We start from the raw sequence: 6,661 nt of genomic DNA, 5'->3' as shown, positions 1-6,661 counted from the left end.
TTAACTGCGGGTTTCCACTCAGCTTGTCCAGTGCTCTAAGAGAACTAGCACTGGGAACAGGGAGCTCAGATAAGAGACCTTCACCAGGCCTTGAAGTGAAGGAGAACAACTTTGCAATTGAGTCTTAAGAGCAGAGTCAACAGTTCAAATCTACCAGTCACTCCACGGGAGAAAGATGAAGCTGTCTGTTCAGTAAAGATGTATCGTCTTAGAAACCCCGTACAGAGTCACTGTGAGTCAGAAGTGACTCAGTGGCAGTGGGTTCAGGCCTTTTTCACTTTTCTGTTTTATGATGTTGAACAGGGTTTGATGGAGCTTTCAGGCAAGGCTAACAAGAAAAGTTGGATGATCTACTTTTGAAAAACGACAAGTGAAACTTTTAGGTTCACAATAGCCCTCTCCACAGCCATGGGGATGGTACTGGGGTTGCCATGAGTTAGAGACAGCAGCTGACAATAACAGGAGCTGATTGGAGAGTAAGTGGAAAGAGAGGGGGTCTAGATAGTTGGGAATGTTGTTGTTGTCAGGAGCCATCGAGTCGGAGCGACACCAAGGAATAGCAGACCTCCAGGACGAGCAGAGCCAGACACAAAGAGGTGAGAAACAGCATATATTTGGGGCATGCGTCATTACTAGTTTGGCAATTTGAGGGACATACCGTGGAAAGAGAGGAAGCAGCAGAGGATGAGGTGATGAGGGAGCTGATGGAAGACATTGTGCGTCGTCTTATGGGGTGTGCCTTTCATTCGGTAGGTAATGATGGAGGAACAGGATCAGACCTAAGTTTCAGATTTATCTACGTCTCTGTTACGCACACCAAATGGCTGGATGGTTGTTAGGTGGAGTCGAGTCAGTTCAGACGCAGACTGACCCTGTGTACAAAAGAAGGAACCACGACCTGGTCGAGGGCCAGCCTCACAATTGTGCTTATGTGGGAGCCCATGGTCGCAGCCTCTGTGTCAATCCAGCTTGTTGAGGGCCTTCCTCTTTGTCACGGCCCTTCGAAGCATATTGTGCTCCAGGGACTGGTCTTTCCTGAAACATGCCCAAACCTTGCTTCTAAGGAGCATTGCTTGGGTGAGACTATTGGGGGTAGGACTGTGTAAATAGAGTGTGCACAACACAAATAGGGGGATTTGTCCATTTTATTTGCCATTCCATTGACTGTATCCTTACAGTTTACCGTTTTACCTTGTGGTAACTAATTAACTTTCCTAATCAATCCCCATGGTTATGAGTCTTGCCTGTGAGTTTTGTGTGGCCCGTACAATGAGCTGTTAAACCCAGCAAAGAAGTAGAGTGCCATGGGAGGAATGGTTGGTGTCAGAAGAGGTAAAGAAAGATGAGGGTCGAGGCCCGTCTGATCCTTGCCTCATGGCAACACAGAAACCTAGCAGGTCAGATATGGCCACATCCATGCCATTGACTGGAGCTTTGGAAACTGAGCTGGGCTGGGCTGGCAGTTGTCAGCCGGTGGCAAACAACAGAAGGCTGCTGGCAGTAAAGACAGTTTATCTCATGATCCAGCAAACACTGAACATTTACTCCATGGCAGGCATGGTGGGGAGTCTAAGGAATGGGGAGGCAGACATGTAGCTAGAGAATTAAGAACTTATGTGTCCAAGCTGGTAGAGGAGTGCTCAGTCAACTCAGGGGACCTCAGGGGACTGGCTAGCTCTGTGGAGGAAAGAGAAGGAGTGTCAAGGAAGTTCCACCAAAAGAAAGAATAAGGGCTCAGTCCAGAGTAAATGACATCACTGATACAAGGGAGAAGAAAGGCAGTTAGAACAAAGAATAAGGACAGGATTATGGAGGATTATGGGAACCTGAAAAAAACCTTCCTATGTTCCGAATGCCCAGAGCATAGGTAGGGCAGGAACTAGGTCTAGGAAAATTGTGAGCGTGAGTTCTGGTTGCATCAAAAGAAGATGGCACTATAAATGAACGAGCATCTGGGTGAACCACGTGCAGGGGCTCATACCATGGCATCTGCTGAGTGCTTGCCATGTGAGCTATTGCTACGAAAACTGTTCACATCCTTTTGCAACATTACAAAGATAGTCTTAACAGCTTTGCAGCTTGGGAAACAGCATTAATTGATAATCATCAAGTCATAAAGCATTTTAATTTATTCTGTAAAAAGAGGACTCTAAAATGCTGACTGACCAAAAGTTAATTAAACGTTGAAAAAGAAAATGATGCCATCACCTTTTAAAATACAGAATGTTCACCGTCGCAAATAAATAAAATTGCAAAATGAGATTATGATGGACCACTATGGTATCTTTGACTGTGTCCAATATTAAGATTGAGTTGCTATTTTTTAAATTAATTACAAGGGCGGTGCTAATAAGGCCTCAGACCCCTGGGAATCTATCTAGGATGCACTGAAGTTTTTTGTTTACGTTGGGACTGTTTTACTCCTGAACATGTGTACTTTCAATTGATACTATTTTTGTCATTGGAACGTTAGATATATATAGCCTTAATTCCTTATGTGATATATTATAATTTTGGACTCTATGCCCATGGCTATCATCCAATTTTGAGTGAGTTCTTTGTTATGCTAATAGACAAGATTAAGGTGGGATTACGTTTTGACCTTGGTAGAGTGTTTGAACTAAGTCATACTCTTTGTTTCCTTGGGGATTTGGTCTGCTGAGGAGCTGTGGTGGTGTAATGGTTACATATTGGGCTGTGATCCTCAAGGTCAGTTGTTCAAAACCACCAACCTGCTCCTTGGGAGAAAGATCGGGCTTTCTACTTCCATAAAGAGTTACAGTCTTGGAAATTCACAGGGGTAGTTCTATCTTTCCTATAGGTCGGCATTGACTCAATGACAGTGAGTTGCGGTCTGTTGGAAAACAAAAACCACACCTTTATCGAAGCCATTCTTTTGTTGATAAGCGCTATCTCAGAAGCTGGGACACAGAGAAATCCCTGGCCCATCAGAAGTGGAGCAGTTTGAAATCTACTGTATTTATGAAGTGATGAAGGCCAAGACCAGAGACACCAGAGACACCAGAGATAAAGAGAAGGAGACTATGGGAAAGAGCAGAGGAGCAGCGTGGAGAATAGGAGCCGTGAGGCAGAGCAGTGGGCTGGCTCCCTGGCCCAAAGAGGCAGAGGTCAAGAGACGTTGTGGCTGAGGGACTGAGGACCAGAAGGAGGCTTGACTTTGACTGCTCACTGAGGAGCGGTGCTGTGGACCAATGACTGTATCCTTGCCATTTACTAATCCTGACTCGTGTTGGCCTTCCTTAATAAATCTCAGAAAATGTGAGTTTTGTCTGTGAGTCTGTATGACCATTGAAATGAATTATTGAACGCAGCATATAAATCAGAATGCTTTGAGCGTACGGTTGGTGTCAGAGTAGGTAGACGAGGACGGAGAACAGAGGCATGCCTGAGTCCTGCTCATCACACTAGGGGAACCAGAGGAGGTCAGAGATGCCCCCCTCCATACTATTCACTGCAAACGCAAGTTATTTCTCACAAAAGCAAGGCCTATTGGTTAATAAAATGTCTTACAAAAATGTTATGCATAACATCTTGGTATCCTCAACACATGAGCAAATGGAGAGCCTTGTTTAAAATGTTACTAAGCTTTATTATTATGCATAATAGCTTGTTTGCCTCAGAAAACTATTCACCGAACAGCTGAAAGCTAGCAGAATATATGCAATTACCCCCCTGCCCCGCAAATCACAATACTATGTTTGGACCATGCACTGTTTTCGTCCAAGGACCAGCAGAAATCAACATACCTATTGTTGGTCTACCAGTGAACCTTTGGACATCAACTTTCACAGTGATGGTCTGGCATACCACTTATACTACCCTACTTGTCAGGGTACCCCAGGTGGAGTGACCCAGCAGCTGCAACCATGGGTTCAAACGTCAGAGCACTTATGAGGATGGCACGGGGCCAGGTGGACACAGGGACACTACGAACTGCCACCTATTCAACAGCACCACGACTCGCGCAGGGTGATCCCACATGTATCAGAGCAGAACTGCGCTCTGCGGTGTTTGCAATGGCTGATTTGGGGGAAGTAGAAGGCCACTCTGGCGGGACTCAAACCTCTAATCTTTCAGTTAGCACTCTAAGCATGCAATTTCTGGTCACACCCCCCCATCTTTAGGTGGGCGTCTGTATTCATTCCTGGGCTGAGCATTCACAAGTGGTGCCTCCTTGTCATGAGTAGAGATTGAGTTCTTGTCAGTGGCTTTGAGATGCCGCTCTCCCTGTCATAGGAGCACCCGGCACGTCGACGCGGATGTGCAGATACAGTCTCTCCTAGCTCAGGACAGAACAAGGGACCCAACAGCCCACGTTACTAGAGAAAATACAACTCTAGAAACAGGATGATAAGTAATGAAAGAGAACGCAAAAAACATGGCTAGATTGCTCAGAGGTAAATAAAATACACTGGCTCTAGCTTGTTCTAAAAACATTAAGCTAATAGTAAGAAGCACTACCTGTAGGAGCCGTAAGCCAAGAAAATATAAAAAGCTGTTGTATAGATTGTTTGGCACGTTTCTGTTAATAAAACCAAGCATAGATTTAAAAACATAAAGCTGAGTGTTACCAAGAGCAAGATCAATAGCAAGGCTGTATCAGAATTTCCCACATTTCGGGTGAAGAGAGCACCATCACTGCCTGAAGAAACCATGCCACCCAGGTGACGCAGAGAACGATGCTTTGGAAGTTTTCTTGTCAATACTGGTAATCAGGATCCCAAAGACGATTGGCTATCTGTTTGGGGGTCCTCTTCCTGAGTCAGCAGCTAACTGGCTGCATCATCTTGACCTGCCTGAGCCTTCTTTTCTGTGTTTGCATAAGATTTAGTCTGAAGGAGACCAGTGGTTCTAGAAAGTGAGCCCTGAGCAGAAGGTCCGGCTCAGGAGTTTTAGGTGTGTGTCTTTCAGAATTGGCCTTCCCTGATGACTGCTGTTACGGTTAGTTAGCTCAGATGCAACCCAATGTGTAACAGATTAAGATGCTGTCCAGCCTTGTGCCAGCTTCCTAATTGTTGATACGCTGTGACTTTGTGTTGTGCTTTCTGATCTAGGGAGGCTCATCTTCTAGCACCATATCAGACAATATTGCGCTGTGATCCAAAGCACTTACATTGGCTAATTTTTGGAATTGGTTGCCAGTACTTTCTGGCTTGTTTGGAAACTCCACTGAAACCAACTCACTGCCAGGATTTGATATATTGATGGCATAGCTTCCACAATCACGGACAAACGACGACAGTGTGTCCAACTGACAGACGGGTAGTAGTCTGAGGCCTATCAATCAATGCTTCTTTGTGCTGCTTCAAACACTAAAGAAATGAATATTTCCACTCTCCCCCACTTGTTTTGAAGGAGATTGGATTGAAAGTCAGCTCTGGGGATGCTCAGATTCTCTGGAAGAGGCCTGGAAAAAGTGGGCTTTCTATTGCAGCGGCTCTCAAAGTGGTACCCTGGGACCCATAGCATCACCACTACCTTGGAACATGTTAGAAATTCTTGCCCTCCACCCAGACCTACTGAACCAGAAACTCTGGGTGTGGAGCAGCAGCCTGTGTTTAAACAAGCCCTTTAGGTTGTGATGATGTACAAGGGGTGCCCCCCCCCAAAAAAAAACCCAACAACAACCAGAAAACAGCTCCTCTGGGGGGAGCTTTCATAGTATGCATTTTCCCTGCTAGGCGAGCATTGAGCAACTCGCTCTGAGTAAGTGCACCCAGTAGTATCACCTGGGAAGGTTCTGTCTGGTTATAGTGAAATTTTTCATAAAAGTAGTTTTAAGAGAACTGCTTGCAGCTGTGAAATTTTGTATCCTGCCTGGGAAAAATGCCGCGGAAACTTTTGTGATGTTGAACACAGCTTATAAGGGCAGCACTAAGGGAAAAACTAAAGTGTACCTTCTTTCAATAAAGGCGAAATGTTGATTGATGACAAACCTTGTTCTGGACGTCTGTCAACTTCCTGAACAGATGAAAATGCTGACAAAATTTGTGCACTTGTGCCCAAAGACTGACAACAGACCATTGGAGATAAGGGGACGTTATCTGGACTATCTTAGAGTTCGATTCAATGAATTTTAATGGAAGATTTCTGTGAAATTTGTACCTTGGGTTCTGACTGATCAGGAAATAGTGTCCAGAGGAAATATGCCGTGCTTTGGAAGAACAGCTCCAAAGTGTCCCAGACTTTTTCCCCAAGTTATTACTGGTGATGAGACACAGTGCTATTCTCTCTCTCTTTTTAAAGATTCATTTTATTGAGGGTTCGTAAAACTCTTATCACAATCCATCCATCCATTGTGTCTAGCACATTTGTACATTTGTTGCCATCATCATTCTCAAAATATTTTCTTTCTGCTTGAGCCCTTGGTATCAGCTCCTCATTTCCCCCTCCCTCCCCCATGGTCCCTCCTCCTTGATAATGTATACTTTTTTTTTCATATTTTACACTGACCGATGTCTCCCTTCACAACACTTTTCTGCTGTCCATCCCCCAGGAGGGGGTTATATGGAGATCCTTGTGATCGGTTCCCCCTTTCTACCCCACCTTCCTTCCACCCTCCAGGTATCTCCACTCTCAGCACTGGTCCTGAGGGGTTCATGTGTCCTGGATTCCCTGTGTTTCCAGTTCCTATCTGTAC

At 45.0% G+C, this 6,661-nt stretch overlaps 1 protein-coding gene across 1 annotated transcript in view; it reads right to left on the bottom strand.

The window, feature by feature from the left end:
• The window catches only part of POU6F2 (POU class 6 homeobox 2), a 366,489-nt gene that overhangs the window by 88,586 nt on the left and 271,242 nt on the right, over positions 1-6,661 (bottom strand). The gene's annotated exons all lie outside the window — the stretch shown is intronic.

This window comes from Echinops telfairi, unplaced genomic scaffold (genome assembly GCF_000313985.2).
Source record: "Echinops telfairi isolate 266 unplaced genomic scaffold, ASM31398v2 ScPeMD7_7;HRSCAF=31, whole genome shotgun sequence".
NCBI lineage: Eukaryota > Metazoa > Chordata > Mammalia > Afrosoricida > Tenrecidae > Echinops > Echinops telfairi.
The sequence above is the reverse complement of the archived record's forward strand: the minus strand, read 5'-3'. Positions and strand labels throughout refer to the sequence as shown.